General features: G+C 49.3%; 1 protein-coding gene across 1 annotated transcript in view; it reads left to right on the top strand.

The window, feature by feature from the left end:
• Nucleotides 1-17,792, top strand: part of RNF17 (ring finger protein 17) — a 1,983,649-nt gene that overhangs the window by 860,675 nt on the left and 1,105,182 nt on the right. The gene's annotated exons all lie outside the window — the stretch shown is intronic.

Below are 17,792 nucleotides of genomic sequence, written 5' to 3'. Positions count from 1 at the left end.
CCAAATACTTACTATGGCCACACTGCACTTAAAATGTCTAAGAATTGACGTCGACACTGTAGGGGCATATTGCTCATGCAGCTATGTCCCCACCTGTGGTATAGTGCACCCTGTCTTAGGGCTTTGCCTTTTTCTCCTCACCAACACACACAGTCTACACTGACAGTGTGCATGTGTTAGATGGAGAGTCCCATAGGGTGGCACAACACATGCTACAGCCCTTTGGGACCTTCCCTGGTCACAGGGCCCTCGGTATCACTGGTACCTTTTACAAGGGACTTATCTATATGCCAGAGGTGTGCCAATTGTGGAAACAATGGTACACTTTTAGGGAAAGAACAATTGGTGCTGGCTCCTGGTTAGCAGGATCCTAGCACACACTCAGTCACGTCAGCATCAATATCAGGCAACAAGTGCTAGTTTCCTTCAAGGTCCCTGTGCCAGAAGAAGGTCATGGAGAAAATATAAATTCTCACTCTGGCTCAGGTCCTTCCTGCTTTAGACCCAGGATACTGGATGGTAGCGTTGGACTTGCAGGACGCTTATTTCCACATCCCCATCCTGGCTGCCCACAGACGTTACCTACGATTTGGGCACCCTTATAGGGTATTTATTGGCTATTTTGGCCTTTCTTAGACTACCTGATCAGCCCTCACTCTTTAAATCTACTACTGTCAATCGATTCCTTAAAGGTCTCACCCATTTATTTCCGCCCACTCCATTTATCATGCCTCAGTGGGACCTCAATCCTAACCTTACTTACTCGATGTGTGCTCCTTTTGAGCCGATGCACAATTGCCCTTTATGGCCCCTCACTTTCAAAACTGTCTTTCTTGCTGCCATCACTTTTGCTTGCAGAGTGAGTGAGCTTCAAGCCCATTCTTCAAAGCCTCCATTCTTGTCTGTGCACCCTGACAAAGTTGTGTTGCGCACTAAGGCTTCCTTCCTTCCCAAGGTTGTTAGGTCTTTTCATGTAGGCCACTCCATCACCTTGCCTACTTTTTACGCACCCCTACATCCTTCTTATATGGTGGAGAGACTCTGCCGTCTGGACCCAAGTAGAACTTTGACGTTCCATCTAGATTGTACTAAAGGTTTTCGGGTGGACGATCAACTCTTTGTCGGGTATGTGGGTGCGTAGAAAGGGAAGGCGGTGCAAAAACGTACCATCTCTCGATAGGTACCTCTTTGCATGAAGATGTGCTACGCTTTGGCCAGGAAACAACCCCCTGAGCGCTTGCGCACTCATTCCACCAGAGCGAGTGCAGCTTCCACAGTGTTAGCTCATGAAGTTCTGGTCCTGGATACCTGCCAGGCGGCTACGTGGGCATCCCTAAATACGTTTGCTAAAAATGACTACCTGAACAGTCCGGTACGTCAGGACGGCTATTTTGGCCGTTCGGTCCTGCAGGACTTTCTAGTAGGATCTTGGTTCACAGCCCACCTCAGAGGATGGCATTGCTTGGATATCTATTCTAAGGTAAGGAATCTGCAACTAGAAGTCTCTATCAGATGTACAAGTTACTTACCTTCAGTAACGAAATATCTGGTAGAGACATATTCTAGTTGCAGATTCCTAACCGACCCACCCACCCATCCTCCCTGTAGGAAAGTGTCTTTCTTCTAGCATGGTTACCCCTAATTTTGGCCTGATTGTCAGTGTATTTTTACTGTCTCACTAGGATACTTCTAGTCAAGACCCCAGTGCTCATAGTTTGTGTCCTACATGTCATTATGTTTTAATGTTGTGTCAGTATGTTTTACTGTTGTGCCAGTATGTTTTACTGTTGTGCCAGTATGTTTTACTGTTGTGCCAGTATGTTTTACTGTTGTGTCAGTATGTTTTACTGTTGTGTCAGTATGTTTTACTGTTGTGTCAGTATGCTTGACTGTGTCACCGGAGTCCTGCTAACCAGAACTCCAGTTCTTATGCTCTCTCTGATTCCAGATTTGTACTTACATACTGATAATTCAGTGTTCCACTCCAAATTGCCATACTGGAACTCCATAAGGAGCTCATACAAACACTTCTTCAGGACTGCCATTGCAGCCTTAGTGAAATAGAGTATGCACTATTTCACAGCCGTTTTCACTGCACCATGTAATTTACAAGTCCCTGAAGGCTAGGCACAAAGTTACTGTGTGTGAGGGCACCCCCTGCACTAGAAGAGGTTCCCACACGTTGTCCAGGCCCATTTTCTCGGACTTTGTGAGTGGGGGGACACCATTATAAGTGTGCGCTACATAAAAGTCAACACATATATGTAGCTTCACAATGTTAACCCCTAATATGGCCATATAAGGTGTCTAGGATTAGTGATGGAAAATTGTACCCCCAATATGATTCTGGTATTGGGGGGCCAATGCCATGCACTGGGGGTGATGGAGGGTCCACCATGGACCCCCAGTTCTGCCATACCAGTCTACTGAGGTTTTCACTGCAGCCCTAGTTGCTGCCACCTCACAGACAAGCTTCTGCCCTCCTGGGGCTTGAGCAGCTCAATCCCAGGAAGGCAGAAGGAGAGGGGTGGTAAAACCACTCCCTTTGGAAATAGGTGTTACAGGCATGGGAGGGGTATCCTTCCAGAGCCTCTGAAAATGCTTTAAAGGCCCCAGATGGTGCCCTCCTTTCAGAATCCAGTCTGCACTGGTTCAGGGACCCCCCAGTCCCTGCTCTGGCACAAAACTGGACAAAGGAAAGGGGAGTGACCACTCTCCTGTCCATAACCACCCCAGGGGGGGTGCCCTGGGGTCTTCCAGGTGGCCACTTGATTCTGCCAGTTTGAAACCAAAATATGCAGGGGGCCCTGGGAACATTTGAGTCGCTAGGTCAGGCAGGTGACATCACAGACCCCTCCTGATAGGTGGTCACCTTGCTAGGGCTCCTTTTAGGGCTATGTAGGGACTCCCGTGATGTTAGGTTCCCAGATTCGATGTGCAAGACTTCACCAGGACTTCTCTGTATCGTTTACTTTGACTTCTTGGCACCAGAACCACAACTGGACTCTTCAGGAACTGACAAGACTGTAACTCCGGTGATGACTTCGCTTTGCAATATTGTTTCTCCAGCTCCTTCTAGCAACTGCAACATTTCCCCATCTCTGCATCCTCTGGAGTCGACGTGACTTCAGCCTGCATCAAGAAGCAAGAAGGAATCTTCCTTGGAGTGAAGGAGTCACTCCCCTGCATCTGCAGGCACCTACAGCAACAACATCTGGCTGCATGGATCTCTTTCCTTTGGAACTGCATGGGTCCTGCATCACAAGTGGTGGTCTGGAGTGGTCCCTTTGGTCCACTCTGCCAGCTTTCCAAATTGGGAGCTGGTGAGCCCCTGCCTCCCATTGCAGGACAGTTCCCCTGTGCACAGCGACTCTGCCAGCTATCAAGGCTTGTTTGCTTCTGCTGCAAGGGATCTTCAGGCTCATGTAGCCCCCGTCCCCAGCACTTCTTTCTGCCAAGCACAGACTCCTCTTCAGGTGTGATGACTGGGCCTCACTGAGACTTACTGTGCCTACTGCCAGTGGGTTGCCTGTGGGGGCAGCATCTGCTTATGTTAGCTCTCTCAACTGCTGAGTTTCACCCCAGACTCCCCTCCGAGGGTCGAGTCCCCTGGTCCCTGGTGGTCCTCTTCAGCTTTGCAGCTCTTATTTTTCTCCTCTTGCATTTGCCAAGGCTTGTTGGTTCTTCTCCATCACCACTGACAACTGCAACCTGACAACCCACATGAGACACCATCAGCACTGCTCCAAGGACTCCTCTTCAGCTTCTGGGCTCAACAGCTGGTCTTCTTTCCCTGTTGACCTGGTTCTTCATGCACAGAAGGGTGGGTAGTAACTCCTGCCACCGCTAGACATTCCATTGTGAACTGCACTCTCTTCTTCTTTTGCAGGTCCTCTTCTTTCAGGATCCATAGTTGGTTTCTTCAAGACTAGTCCTGTTCTTGCACAAGTCCTTTTTCTAAGTCCTCCTGTTAGTGCTCGCCTGGTTACTGGGGGTTACTCAGGTACTCAGCTCTTGGGGTCTCTAGTTCTTCTGTCTCCCCTCTAACAACTCCATATCCTTGTTTGGGGACCCTCACTTAGCATTCCACTTTCTTAGTATATAGTTTGCCTTCCCCCATGGCCTTTGCTATTTTCACTAAATTTTGCAATGCTTGTTGTTTCAATGCTAAATTCTGATGCTATTGTGTAAATGTAAGGAAATGCCTCCTTGGCATGGTTATCCCCTGACATTTTGCCTTTTGTTGATGCCAGTTATGATTGAAGGTGTGCTGGGATCCTGCTAACCAGGCCCCAGCACCAGTGTTCTTTCTCTAATCTGTACTTTTGTTCCCACAATTGGCACAGCCCTGGCACCCAGATAATTCCTTTGTAAATGGTACCAAGGTCCCTGATGCCGTGGAAGGTCTCTAAGGGCTGCAGCATGTTTTATGCCACCCTGGGGACCTCTCACTCAACACATGCACACTGCCTCACAACTTGTGTGTGCTGGTGGGGAGAAAATGACTGTCACTCTGTGACCAGGAACAAAGCCTGTACTTGGTCCCCCTGCAGGAACTGTAACACCTGGCGGTGAGTCTCAAAGGCTCATTCCTTTTGTCACAGCACCCCAGGGCATCCCAGCTAGTGGAGATGCCCGTCTCTCCGGCCACTGCCCCCACTTTTGGGGGCAAGGCTGGAGGAGATAATTAGTCAGGACAGCCCCTAAGGTGCTCTGAGCTGAGGTGACCCCTGCCTTTAGAAATCCTACATCTTAGTTTTGGAGGGTTCCCTTAATAGGATTAGGGATGTGCCCCCCCCTCCCCTCAGGGAGGAGGCACAAGGAGGGTGTAGCCATCCTCCAGGACAGTAGCCATTGGCTGCTGCCACCCTGACCTAAACACAGCCCTAAAACTAGTATTTAGGGGCAACCCAGAACCCAGGAAATCAGATTCCTGTAACCTACAAAAAGGAGGACTGCTGACCTGAAAGCCCCGCAGAGACAACAGAGACGACAACTGACTTGGTCCCTGCCCTACCGGCCTGTCTCCATACTAAAAAAACCTGCACAGCGATGCAACGAACAGGGACCAGCGACCTCTGAAGCCTCAGAGGACTGCTCTGAACCCGAAGATCCAAGAAACTACAGAGAACAGTGCCACTGTTAAAAAACAGCAACAACTTTGCAACTTTCGAAGACTTCACCCTTCCCGCCGGAAGCGTGAGACTTCACACTCTGCATCCAACGCCCCTGGCTCGAGCTCCAGAGAACCAACACTGCAGGGAGGACTCCCAGGCGACTGTGACCTCGTGAGTAACCTGAGATAACCCCCCTGGACCCCCACAGCGACGCATGCAGAGAGGTTCCAGAGGCTCCCCCTGACCGCGACTGCCTGGAAGAAAGAACCCGACGCCTGGACCAAGCACTGCACCCGCAGCCCCCAGGACCAGAAGGAGCCGAACTCCAGTGCAGGAGTGACCATCGGGCGATCCACTGCCTAGCCTAGTTGGTGGCTGGCCCGAGAAGCCCCTCTGTGCCCTGCCTGCACCGCTAGAGTGACCCCCGGGTCCCTCCATTGATTCCTATTGGAAACCCGATGCCTGCTAAGCACACTGCACCCGCCGGCCCTGTGACATAAAGGGTGTGTTTTGTGTGCCTACTTGTGTCCCCCCCCCCCCCAGTGCTCTACAAAACCCCCCTGGTCTGCTCTCCGAAGACACAGGTACTTACCTGTTGGCAGACTGGAACCGGAGCACCTCAGTTGCCCATAGGTGCCTATGTGTTTTGGGCCCTCCTTTGATCTCTGCACCTGACCGGCCCTGTGTTGCTGGTGAGGTGACTTTGGGATTGCCTTGAACCCCCAATGGTGGGCTTCCTATGCCCAGGAGACTGAACTTGTCAGTGCTTTACTTACCTGAGAAACTTAACCTTACTTACCTCCCCCAGGTACTTGATTTTTGCACTGTGTACACTTTAAAAAAAAGCTTATTGCCATTTTAACTAAAACTGTGTATGTTACTCCTCTAATTCAAAGTTCCTTACTTGCCTGTGTGGAGTACCTTGCATTTTATGTATTTACTTCAAATCCTGAATCTTGTGGTTCTAAAATAAATTAAGAAAAGAGATATTTCTATATAAAAACTATTGGCCTGGAGTTGTCTTTGTGTGTGTGTTTTCATTTATTGCCTGTGTGTGTACAACAGATGCTTAACACTACCCTCTGATAAGCCTAACTGCTCGACCATACTACCACAAATAGAGTATTAGTATTATTTGTTATTGCCTCAATCAAGCCTCTTGGGGAACCCCTGGACTCTGTGCACAATGTATCTCATTTTGATACAAAACCAGCTTCCTACACTGCATATAAGTAATTAGTGTTGTGTTTATATAATAAAGTACCTTTATTTTTGTAACACAGTGTTATTCTTTTTTATGTGCGATAGTGCTGTGTGACTATAGTGGTATTGCAAAACCTTTGCATGTCTCCTAGATACGTCTTGGCTGCTCATCCACTGCTCCTCCAGAGAGCTCTGGCTCCCTAGACACTGCATACTCCTCATTAATTGGGTTGTGTTTTGGACCTAGTACAAGGTGCCAACTCTATGGGTTTCCACCACACACCAGGCCAGCTTCCTACAGGAGGATGGCTGGGTTTTTTGGGGATGTCCAACAGTCTCTCATGGACAAGCACTTCGATGGCACCCTTCTCTTTGGAGACCGTGCAGACTCGGCACTCTAGTGTTTCAAGGAGTCTTGGGGTACGGCTCGGTTTCTTGATCTCGCAGCAGCCCCTTATCCAACACAGTCTGCTTTTTGCCCCTTTCGTGCTGATGGAAGGGGCTCCCTCCCACGTCCTTTCCCTCCCAGCCACCATGCTGGACATGCTACAGAGCCACTGTGTGGTTATGTAAGAGAATCCTATGGGCTCGTGGGTCAAGGAGCCAGAGGTCTGCCCAGTCCTTCCCCTCCCCCACTGCTGTCTCCAAACATTCCTAGTGAGTCGCGACATCCCAGACCAGTTGGAGGCAGGATGCAACATCACCTTCCCCACTGGGAATCCATCACGGCGGACAGGTGGGTTTTGCAAGTAGTCCAAAGGGGCTAAACCCTCCCCTTAGAGATTACACCTCCGCCTGTGCCACCGTCTTACGACCACTTACTGTAGGATAATTTGGCACTTATCCACAAGGAAGTCGCAGCTCTCTTGCCCAAGGGAGCCATAGAGAGGGTCCCTGTGCCAGAAGTCAGTCATGGTTATTATTCCTGCTACTTTCAGGTGCTCAAGGACGACAAGGGCCTTTGCCCTATCCTAGCCCTCCGGGCCCTCGATCTCTTCCTTAGGAAGTTGTTGTTAAAAATGCTCACCCTGGTTCAGATCCTGTCTTCTTTGGACCCTGGAAACTGGATCGTAGCGTTGGACTTGCACTTTAAATTTACCGTGCTCTCTTTCAGCCTTAGCAGCAACCCTCAGGTGTTCACAAAAGTGATGGCAGTGCTTGCAGCTCTTCTGCACAGGTTAGGGGTTTCAGTTTTCCCCTACCTCGACGACTGGCTGTTGAAGGGGATCACATCCCAGATTGTCATTTCCCACCTTCAGGCAGCGGCAAACCTTCTGCATTCCCTCAGTTTCACTATAAACGTGCTGAAGTCACACCTGACGTCCTCTCAGATGCTCCCCTTCATCGGAGCTATTCTGGACCCAGTGCAGTTTCGAGTCCAGGATGGCAGATATCCAAGGCAGTAACTCCGCACGCTAACTCTATGGTAGCAGCAGGGGGTTGCTTCTTTGCCAAACCATAGCGCATTTTGATGCAAAGAAGTATCCATCGTCAGACGGTATGCGTTTGCACTGCCTTCCCTTTCTTTGCACCCACATATCCAACAAAGAGTTGATCGTCCACCGTAAGTCTTTAGTATGACGAGGTAGAACGCCAATGCTCTATTTGGATCCAGGCGGTGGAGTCTTACCTCTTCATGAGAAGAATGTGGAGGTGCGTAAAAGGTAGGTGTAGGAAGTTGGCTCTGTATATACTATCTCAAAGTGAGAGATAGTGTGCACAGAGTCCAAGGATTCCCCTTAGAGGTTGATAGTGGCAAAATTAAATAATACTAATGCTCTGTTTTGTAGTAGTGTGGTCGAGCAGTAGGCTTATCAGAGGGTAGTGATAAGCATTTGTTGTACACACACACGCAATAAATGAGAACACACACTCAAAGACTTAACTCCAGGCCAATAGGTTTTTACATAGAAAAATATATTTTCTTGATTTATTTTTAGAACCACAAGATTAAAAGGTGAGGTAAGTACATAAAATGCAAGGTACTTCACATAGGTAAGTTTTGAACTTTGATTTAAAACAGTAGGACACACAGTTTTGGTTAAAATGGCAAATAGCTATTTTAAAAGTGGACACTGCAAAAATGCAAAAATAAACAGTTCCTGGTGGAGGTAAGTTTTGGTTAGTTTCTAAGGTAAGTAAAGCACTTACACAGTCAGTCTCCTGGGCGTAGGCAGCCCAACATTGGGGGTTCAAGGCAACCCCAAAGCCACTGCACCAGCAACATGGGGCTGGTCAGGTGCAGAGGTCAAAGGAGGGCCCTAAACACATAGGTGCCTATGGAGAACAGGGGTGCTCCGGTTCCAGTCTGCTAGCAGATAAGTACCAGTGTCCTCGGGGAGAAGATTAGGGGGGTTTTGTAGAGCACTGGAGGGAGGGACACAAGCACACAAAACACACCCTCAGCGGCACGAGGCGGCTGGGTGCAGTGTGCAAAGTAGGTGTCGGGTTTGCTGTAGAAATCAATGGAGGGACCCGGGGGTCACTCTGGCAATGCAGGCAGAGCACAGGGCAGGCTTCTCAGGCAAGCCACCGACTGGGCTAGGATGAGGGCCACCTGCCGGTCACTCCTGCACTGGTAGGTGGTTCCTCTCGGTCCTGGGGGCTGCAGGTGCAGTGCTTGGTCCAGTCATCTGGTTCCTTTGTTACCAGGCAGTCGCGGTCAGTGGGAGCCTCTAGATCCTCTCTGCAGGTGTCACTGTGAGGGTGCAGGTGGTTGGACTCAGGGTGTCCAAGTCTTTGGAGTCGCCTGGGAGTGTTTGTTGTCCTGAACTCGAGCTGGGGGCGTCGGGTGCAGTGTGTGGAGACTCACTCTTCTGGCGGGAAGTGAGAGTCTCTTTAAAGTTGCTTCTTTGTTGCAGTTTAGTTGCTGTTTCTGGACAGAGCCGCTGTCCTCAGGAGGTTCTTGGTCCTTTAGGTGCAGGACAGTCCTCTGAGTCCTCAGAGGTCGCTGATCCCACTGGATGCGTTGCTGTGCAGATTCTTTGAGTCTGGAAACAGGCCGGTACGTCTGGGGCCAAGTCAGTTGTTGTCTCAGTCGTCTCTGCTGGGCTTTCAGGTCAGCAGTCCTCCTCCTTGTTGTAAATTGCAGGAATCTGATTTCCTGGGTTCAATGTCACCCCTAAATACTGAATTTAGGGGTGTGTTTAGGTCTGGGGGGGCAGTAGCCAATGGCTACTGCCCTGGAGCGGGAGCTACACCCTCTTTGTGCCTCCTCCCTGAGGGGAGGGGGCACATCCCTATTCCTATTTGGGGAATCCTCCAAAAACAAGATGGAGGATTTCTTAAGGCAGGGTCACCTCAGCTCAGGACACCTTAGGGGCTGTCCTGACTGGTGGGTGACTCCTCCTTGTTGTTCTCATTATCTCCTCCGGACTTGCCACCAAAAGCGGGCGCTGTGTCCGGAGGGGTGGGCATCTCCACTAGCTGGGATGCCCTGGGGCGCTGTAACAGGCATGAGCCTTTGAGGCTCACCGCCAGGTGTTACAGCTCCTGCAGGGGAAGGTGAGAAGCACCTCCACCCAGTTCAGGCTTTGTTCCTGGTCACAGAGTGACAAAGGCACTCTCCCCATGTAGCCAGAAACTCGTCTGGTTGTGGCAGGCTGGCAGGAACTGGTCAGCCTAACACCAGGAGTTGGACTGGCATGCTGGGGGCATCTCTAAGATGCTCTGTGTGCATTTTGCAATAAATCCCACACTGGCATCAGTGTGCATTTATTGTGCTGAGAAGTTTGATACCAAACTTCCCAGATTTCAGTGTAGCCATTATGGAACTGTGGAGTTCGTAATTGACAGACTCCCAGACCATATACTCTTTATGGCTACACTGCACTTACAATGTCTAAGGTTTGGCTTAGACACTGTAGGGGCATAATGTTCATGCAGGTATGCCCTCACCTGTGGTATAGTGCACCCTGCCTTAGGGCTGTAAGGCCTGCTAGAGGGGTGACTTATCTATGCCACAGGCAGTGCGTTGAGGGCATGGCACCCTGAGGGGAGTGCCATATCGACTTAGTCATTTTCTCCCCACTAGCACACACAAGCTGTGAGGCAGTGTGCATGTGCTGAGCGAGGGCTCCCCAGAGTGGCATAATACATGCTGCAGTCCTTAGAGACCTTCCATGGGCACATGGCCCTCGGTACCAGTTAGAATGGACTTATCTGTGTGCCAGGGCTGTGCCAAATGTGGGGACAAAGGTACAGTATAGAGAAAGAACACTGGTGCCTGGTTAGAAGGGTCCCAGCACACTTTCAATCATAACTGGCATCAACAAAAGGCGGAATGTTAGGGGTAACCATGCAAAGGGAGGTATTTCTCTACAGTAGGCAGTGATTGACTGGCCTACAGGAAAAGACGTAACTAGTTTGGGAAGGAATGAGGCCCTAGTGCGTAAAACCACTTCCGCAGGGTGCATTGACAAAAATGAGGGCTTTGATGTTGGAGCCTAAGCTCACTCACTCTGCGAGCAGAGGTGATGGCAACAAGAAAAACAGGAAAAGTAAGGAGCCGTAAGAGGCAATTGTGTAACAGCTCAAAAGGAGCACACATCAAGTAAGGACAAGATAGAGGTCCCACTGAGGCATGATAAACTGAGTGGGAGGAAACAAATGGGTGAGACCCTTAAGTAAGGTGTTGGTACACCATACCACATTTAGGCCAACGTTAGGCATATACCAATTTGGTGGAGGGATGCCTGGCTGCCAAGGTAACATCACAGACTTCGGATGGAAGGTCAAAAGCTGTCAACTGCCGACGTTCAATCTCCACGCATGAAGCCGAAGATTGAACAGGTTCGATTGGAGTACCGTCCCCTGCTACTGCGTCGGAAGATCCTCCCGAAGGGGCAGTATGAGTGCAGCATCAGTGGCAATGCTCAGTAGCATTGGATACCATACTCTCTGTGCCCCGTCTGGAGCCACCAGGATTACTTGGGCCCTCAATGATGATTCCTGCATAAGGAATCCCATGGACTCCTGACCGCGAAGCCCCTGATGAAGATATCAGATGCCTGAAGACACCCTGCACCCACAGTCCCCAGGCCTTGGAGAAACTGACATCTGGTGTATCCACGTTAAGCCGGCGGCCCTCCTCCCTGTCGGACCAGTGGTGTTCCTGAGACACCCCCGGACCTCGCCTGCAGCCTCTGAGTGACGCCCGAGGTCTCCTCATACACCAGCATTGGAAATCCGACGTCCTGTTTGCTCCCTACACCCGGCTGCCCCTGTGCTGCTGTGGGGTGTGTTTGGTGCCTACTTGTGGCCCCTCCACTGCTCCTTCAAACCCCCATGGTCTGCCCTTCAAGCCACGGGTGCTTACCTGCAGGCAGGCCTGATTCTGAGTACCCCCTTTCTCTATAGGAGCCCACGTTAAAATTACTCAACTTTGACCTCTGCACCCGGCTGGCTCCGACATGCTGATGGTGGGTGTTTTGGGTTAACTTGAACCCCAAACAGTAGACTTCCTAAAACCCAGAGTCTGAAATTGTAACTGTTGTACTTACCTGTAAACTGACCTAACTTCCCTTGCCCAGAACTGTTTCTGAAAATTGCACTCTGTCCATGTGTAAAACAGATTATTGCCAATATTTTAAAAACTGTATTACTTATCTATTTTAAAGTACTGTTGATACCAGTGTGAAATATGAATCTATTGAAGTACTTACCTGCATCTTGAATCTTGTGGTTCTAAAAATATATTAAGAACATATATTTTTGCCATATAAAAACCCTTGGTCTGGAGTTAAGTCATTGTGTGTGCTTCTTCTATTGTCTGTGGATGTACAACAAATGCTTTGCACTACCCTCGGATAAGCTAAACGGCCAGACCACACTTCCACAAAAGAGAGTATTAGTATTATCTACCTTAGCCTCTGTTAAGCCTCTGGGGAACCACAGGACTCTGTGCACACTATATCTCACTCTCATATAGTATATAAAGAGCCAGCTTCCAACACAGATTCCTTACCGACCCGCCCATCCTCCCCGCATTGCAAACTGATTTCTAGGGACAGTGATTCCCTTTTCCAGGCCCTAATTCTGGCGCACCAGTCTAAGTGTTCTTCATGACTCAACACTAATGGCGTGGAACGTTGTGAAAATAAACTAACGTCAGCGCGCAGGTGTGGCGCCTATACACGACTGCAACACCACAGCAACCACGACGCCAAACTGATGCAGAGTTGAGTGACGCCACCTGAAGGCGCTCATGGGTACTGCTCAGAGAAAAATCTCCGGATCCCGTCTGATGTCTGGGGGACACTCTTGGTGCGTATGATTCTATTTTTATTTTATTTATCTGTAGGAAGCTGGCCCTCTATGTAGGCTACAAAATTAGACATACTGTGTAGGGGGTCCAGGCAACTATACTTTGGTTTCCAGAGACAAAAACTAGATCACCAAACGCTCTAATATTTGAGGTAGCTTGGTCAAGCAGTTAGGCTAATCTTGAAGTGCAAAGCATGTGTTGTACTCACAGTATCAGTCATGCATCTCACACATTCGAAGGAATAACTCGAGACCAATTTATAAAAATACTTAAGATTTCTAAATTAATTTTAAGATCCTGATTATCAAAATTGGTTAAGTACTTTTTAAGATATGGATTCTTGATCTTTTAATAAATGCAACCTTTCTATGCGTACTTTATAACAGGAATCAATAGACAGACACTTTTAAAAATGCAAATAAAATCACACAGTGGGTTTACCAGGTTCCGCTATTGCAGGGTGGTCAAGGTTGTCGGTGGGAACACTGCTTGGAAAAGAGTGGTTCTTACAGATTTATAGGTGGTGCCTTAGGGTCTCCTTGTGGTGTAGTGGTCGCAAGGGGTGTGCGGGACCCTGGGGGCACAGCTGGTTTCTTGTTGCAGAGCACTGGGAGACCGGGTGCAGAGTGAGTTTGTGGTTAAAGAGCTGTGCGCAACGGGCCCTTTAGAGCTGGAGGTAAGTCTCTTTGAGAGCTGCTTACAGGTCAACGGGGGCACTCTGGCAAGAGGTCCTGGGTGTTCCTGAAGTGTCAACGGGAGCTTCCTCCTGATCCTTTATCAGCTTTGATGGAGCTGGGTTTCTTATTGTCCGATGTCAGCTGACCCAGTACCCAGGGTATTGGTACAGTATGGCCACCAAGAGGTGCAGTGCCAACTATCTTGGCACATTGTCAGGGTTTGTCTTGGTGGTTGGTAATGTGTCGTTGAGTCTGACTGCGGCTTCTGGTTCGGGAGATATTGGCCAGTGAGTGAAGTGACCCTCACTGGGTTGCCAGCCCTTTGTTGGTTGCAGAATGGTACCTCCACTCAGAGGGTAGATCTTGGGCAGTTTGTGAATCCTGAAGGTCCTCTGGGTTTCTTGAGGTCAGTCCAGTGTCCAGCTCCTCCGCAGCGGCGGTTGTCTGGTCCTTGGTGCAGCAGGTAGGGTTCGGTGTCTTTCTTGTGCAGAAGGTCCACAGTTCTCGTGCCTTGGTTTTTCTTTGGGATGGTCGTCTTTGTCCTTTCAAATCTAATCTCTTGGTTCAGGGATGCCCACTAAATACTGAATTTAGTGGACGTTTTAGGTGGAACCTGGTAGTGTCCAATGGGACACTTACCTTTGGATGGCTACACCCACTATAGTGTCCACTTCCTGTGGAAAGGGTCTCTGCCCTAAACCTAATTGGCTATTTCCTTCACTGAAAAATGGAGGAAAATGAAATGGAGGGTCCGTCTCACAAGCAACACCCTAAGGGTGGTGCAGGCCAGGTGAGGCCACCCCTCCTACCCTTTGTTAGGTTTCCCGCCGTTGCTCCCACCAAAAGTGGGGGTTTGCAAAGGGAGATGCCAGTTGCTGCTAGCAGCAGGCTTGGGGGTCAAGTTTGAAGGGCGGTTAGACCTTTGAAGCTCACTGCCATGACAGTGCACGTTCCTCAGGGAGGAAGTGTTACCTCCTCCACCCAGGAAGTCCATTGTCTTACAAACTGGAGAGGCAGGGCTCTTCCCCAATGTTTGCATATTGGTTGTCTGGAGGTGGCAGCTGGATAGAACCAGTCCGCATCCATGCTAGGATAGTTAGCTTTTGCAGGGGGCACCTCCAAGGTGACCCCTGGGTACATTTAGGGATAAATCCAATACTGGCAACAGTTTGTATTTATCATTCTGAGTTGTTATATTCCAAACAACCCACGGTTCAGAGTGGCCATAATGTAGCTTGGAAAATCGTGTTGACCAGTGTCCAGCACATGTATTTAAATGGCTGCTCTGTTAGCTCACTATATCCCAGGTTTGGCTAAGACACAGTGGTGGCATACTGCTCATGCAGCTATGCCCTCACATATAATATGGAACACCCTTCTGAAGGCTGTAAGGCCTGCCAAAGGGGTGTCATACTCATAGTAAATGCAGTGTATGGTGGACAGGGCACACAGGCAGTGTGCCATGTCAAGTTTGTGTTTTAGGTTTACACCAGAACATTCAGCCTGCAGTGACAGGGCTTGGTGCATCTGGATGCATGCCCTATAGGGCGGCACAATCCTTGCTGCTGCCCTCGGATGCGTACCCCTAGTACCCCATGTCCTGAGCACATAGGCGCCCACTTACTAGGGACTTATAGTGGTAGCTAAGGGTGTATCCAATTGTGCCAATGCATCACAACAGTTTTAGGGAAAGAGCTGAGGTCCAGGGACCCTAGTTAGCAGGGGGACATGGGTACTACAATTTCTAGGACACATCAACACCCGGTTCAAAGGGGGGAATACCCATGTTAAAAAGAGGCCCTCTCTCACACTATCACAATAGGTAAATATCTTAAATAGTTATCAACAAGCTTTTGAAATATTGAGGAAAGATAGTGTTAAAAAATACACAAATTAACTTTAAATAATGTAACTCTTGAAAGCCTCTGTTTACATGATACAACGCTAAATCTAAATATATTATATCCCTTACACACATACCCTAATTGTGTAATCATGTATCCAAATATTTTCTACTCTAATCCTACTGTACAAGAGGGAAAGATTTTTACTGTTTCGAAAGCTTTACTCTTTTGAAAGTTTTACTCTGTCTGGCCATCACCCTATACCTCTATCTGTCGTCTATTGCCACTCTCTGACTCATCCCAAACACATTCTACCACTGTGATCTCCAAAATAGCCCATCCCAGACTCTTCCCTACTGTCTCACCCCAAACTTCATTTTGCAACTGACTACCCAAACAACCCTAGTTAATTTGCCCTCATTTATTTCTGCTTTAACACATCCCAAACCCCATTTAACTAATATGATCTCCCTAATCCCTTTCTACAAACACTTCCATCTTCCACCTCTCCTTTAGTCATCCCAAACCTCATCTTACTACTATGTTCTCCGAGTTAACACTTCTGGATTCTTCTCTCCTCTATCCCTCCATTATTCTGTTTAAACCAACTAACAGACTTGCACGTCCTCTGCTCAGATTAACTTAGACCTCCCTCTACTAATACCGGACTCATGTTTCTCTATACTACTCCACCATTAATGCATTAGGAGCGTGCTACTCGCCAAAAAGTGCTTTGACGCATGTTCAGGGGCAGTAGGCACTATTTAAATACAATTACAATATGCAGGCTCTGCAGGGGGACCTAAAGTTCCAGGGGATGCAGCATCAGGGGAACCCTTTCTGAAATGGTCCAAATCTCAAGGGAACTGCGCAAGATCTGCAGTGGTAACTCTTGAACCGCTGTTGGGTGAGAGGCAGATCACTCTCCCTTTCCCAACCAGATCTGACAGTAGTGACAGATGCTTCACCCCTGGGATGGGGCAGCCACGTGTGAGGTGGAGATGAGAGACGTCTGGTGTTTGACAGACACTGGCCTACTTAACAATCTTTTGGAGCTCAGAGTGATCAGACTGTTGTAAAGTAGCCTCTTCTTGCCATGGTTACCCCTACTTTTTACCTTCTGTCAATGTGTTTTGACTGTGTTCACTGGGATCCTGCTATACAGTACCCCAGTAACTCTGTGCTCTCTCATGCTGCTGTCAGTAGGTGCTGTAAAACCACCAACAGGCCTTGGCAAATGCAAGAGTCAGAGAAGATTTTGCCAGGCTGAAGAGGACCAGCAAGGCCCAGGGGACTCGAACCAAGGAGGGGAGTCCGAGGTGACCCTCGGCAGCTGGGAGAGTCACAATAAGAGGAGGCAGCAGACACAGGAGTCTCAGTGAGGTCCACTCAGCACACCTGAAGAGGAGTCGCTGGAGCAGCAGGCAGGAGACTGTGCTTTGCAGGAAAGAGTGCTGGTGGCTGGGGCTACACAGAGCCTAAAGATCCCTTGGAGGAGGAACAAACAAGCCTTGGTAGCTGTAAGAGTCTTTGTGCACAGGGGTACTGTCCTGCAAGTAGATGAAAGTGCTTTCAGTCTCCCAAGTTGGACAGCTTGTAGAGAGAACCCAGGCGATCACACCAGACTATAACCTGTGATGTAGGATCCACGCAGCTCTGGAGGAGAGAAGATCCACGCAGCCGGTCATCGTTGCAGTTGGTGCCTGCAGATGCAGGAGAGTGACTCCTTCACTCTAAGAGAGATTCCTTCTTGCTTTTTGTGCAGGTTGAAGACTTGTCGCCATCAGAGGATGCACAGCAGGGAAATGTTGCAGTTGCTGGAACGAGCCAGAGAAACAATATTGCAGAGTGGAGTCGTTGCTGGAGTTGCAGATTGTCAGTTACAGGAGGGTCCAGTTGAAGTCCCAGTGGCCAGAAGATGAAGTAAATGATGCAGAGGAGTCCTGCTGGAATCTTGTACATAGAATCTGAGGACCCACCCTGGAGGGAGACCCTAAATCGCCCAGGAAGGGGAATTGGTCACTAAGCAGAGTGACCACCTATTGGGGGGGGCTGTGATGTCACCTACCTGACCTGGCCACTCAGATGCTCCCAGGGGCCTCTGTCCACCTTGGATTACAGATGGCAGAATCAAGTGGCCACCTGGAGGAACTCTGGGCACCACACCTGGGGTGGTGATGGACAGGGGAGTGGTCATTCCCCTTTCCATTGTCCAGTTTTGTGCAGGAGCATGGACTGATGGTCCCTGGACTGGTGCAAACCAGTTTATCCAGGTGGCTTGGGGAGGCTACCCCTCCTAGGCCATGTAACACCTGTTCCCAAAGCGAGAGTGTGTTGCCTCCCTCTCCCAAAGGAAATCCTTTGTTCTGCCTTCCTCGGTTTGAGCTGTTCAGCAGGAGGGCAGAAACCTGTCTGAGGGGTGGCAGCTGCGCAGGCTGCCTGTAAAACCCCAGAAGACTGGTAGGAGCAATGCTGGGAGTCCTCTAAGGACTCCTGAGAGTGCATGGAATTATACAACCAATACTGGCAACAGTATTGGGGTATGATTGCAACATGTTTGATATCAGGCATGGCCAGGTTCGGAGTTACCATTATGTAGCTGGGCACAGCTAGTGACCTTTGTCCAGTACACAGGTAAAATTGGTTGTCCGCACTTACGAAGTCCAGGTAAATTGAGCTGGAGTCC

The sequence above is a fragment of the Pleurodeles waltl genome, chromosome 8 (assembly GCF_031143425.1).
Source record: "Pleurodeles waltl isolate 20211129_DDA chromosome 8, aPleWal1.hap1.20221129, whole genome shotgun sequence".
NCBI lineage: Eukaryota > Metazoa > Chordata > Amphibia > Caudata > Salamandridae > Pleurodeles > Pleurodeles waltl.
This window is presented reverse-complemented; position numbering and strand designations above follow the sequence as displayed.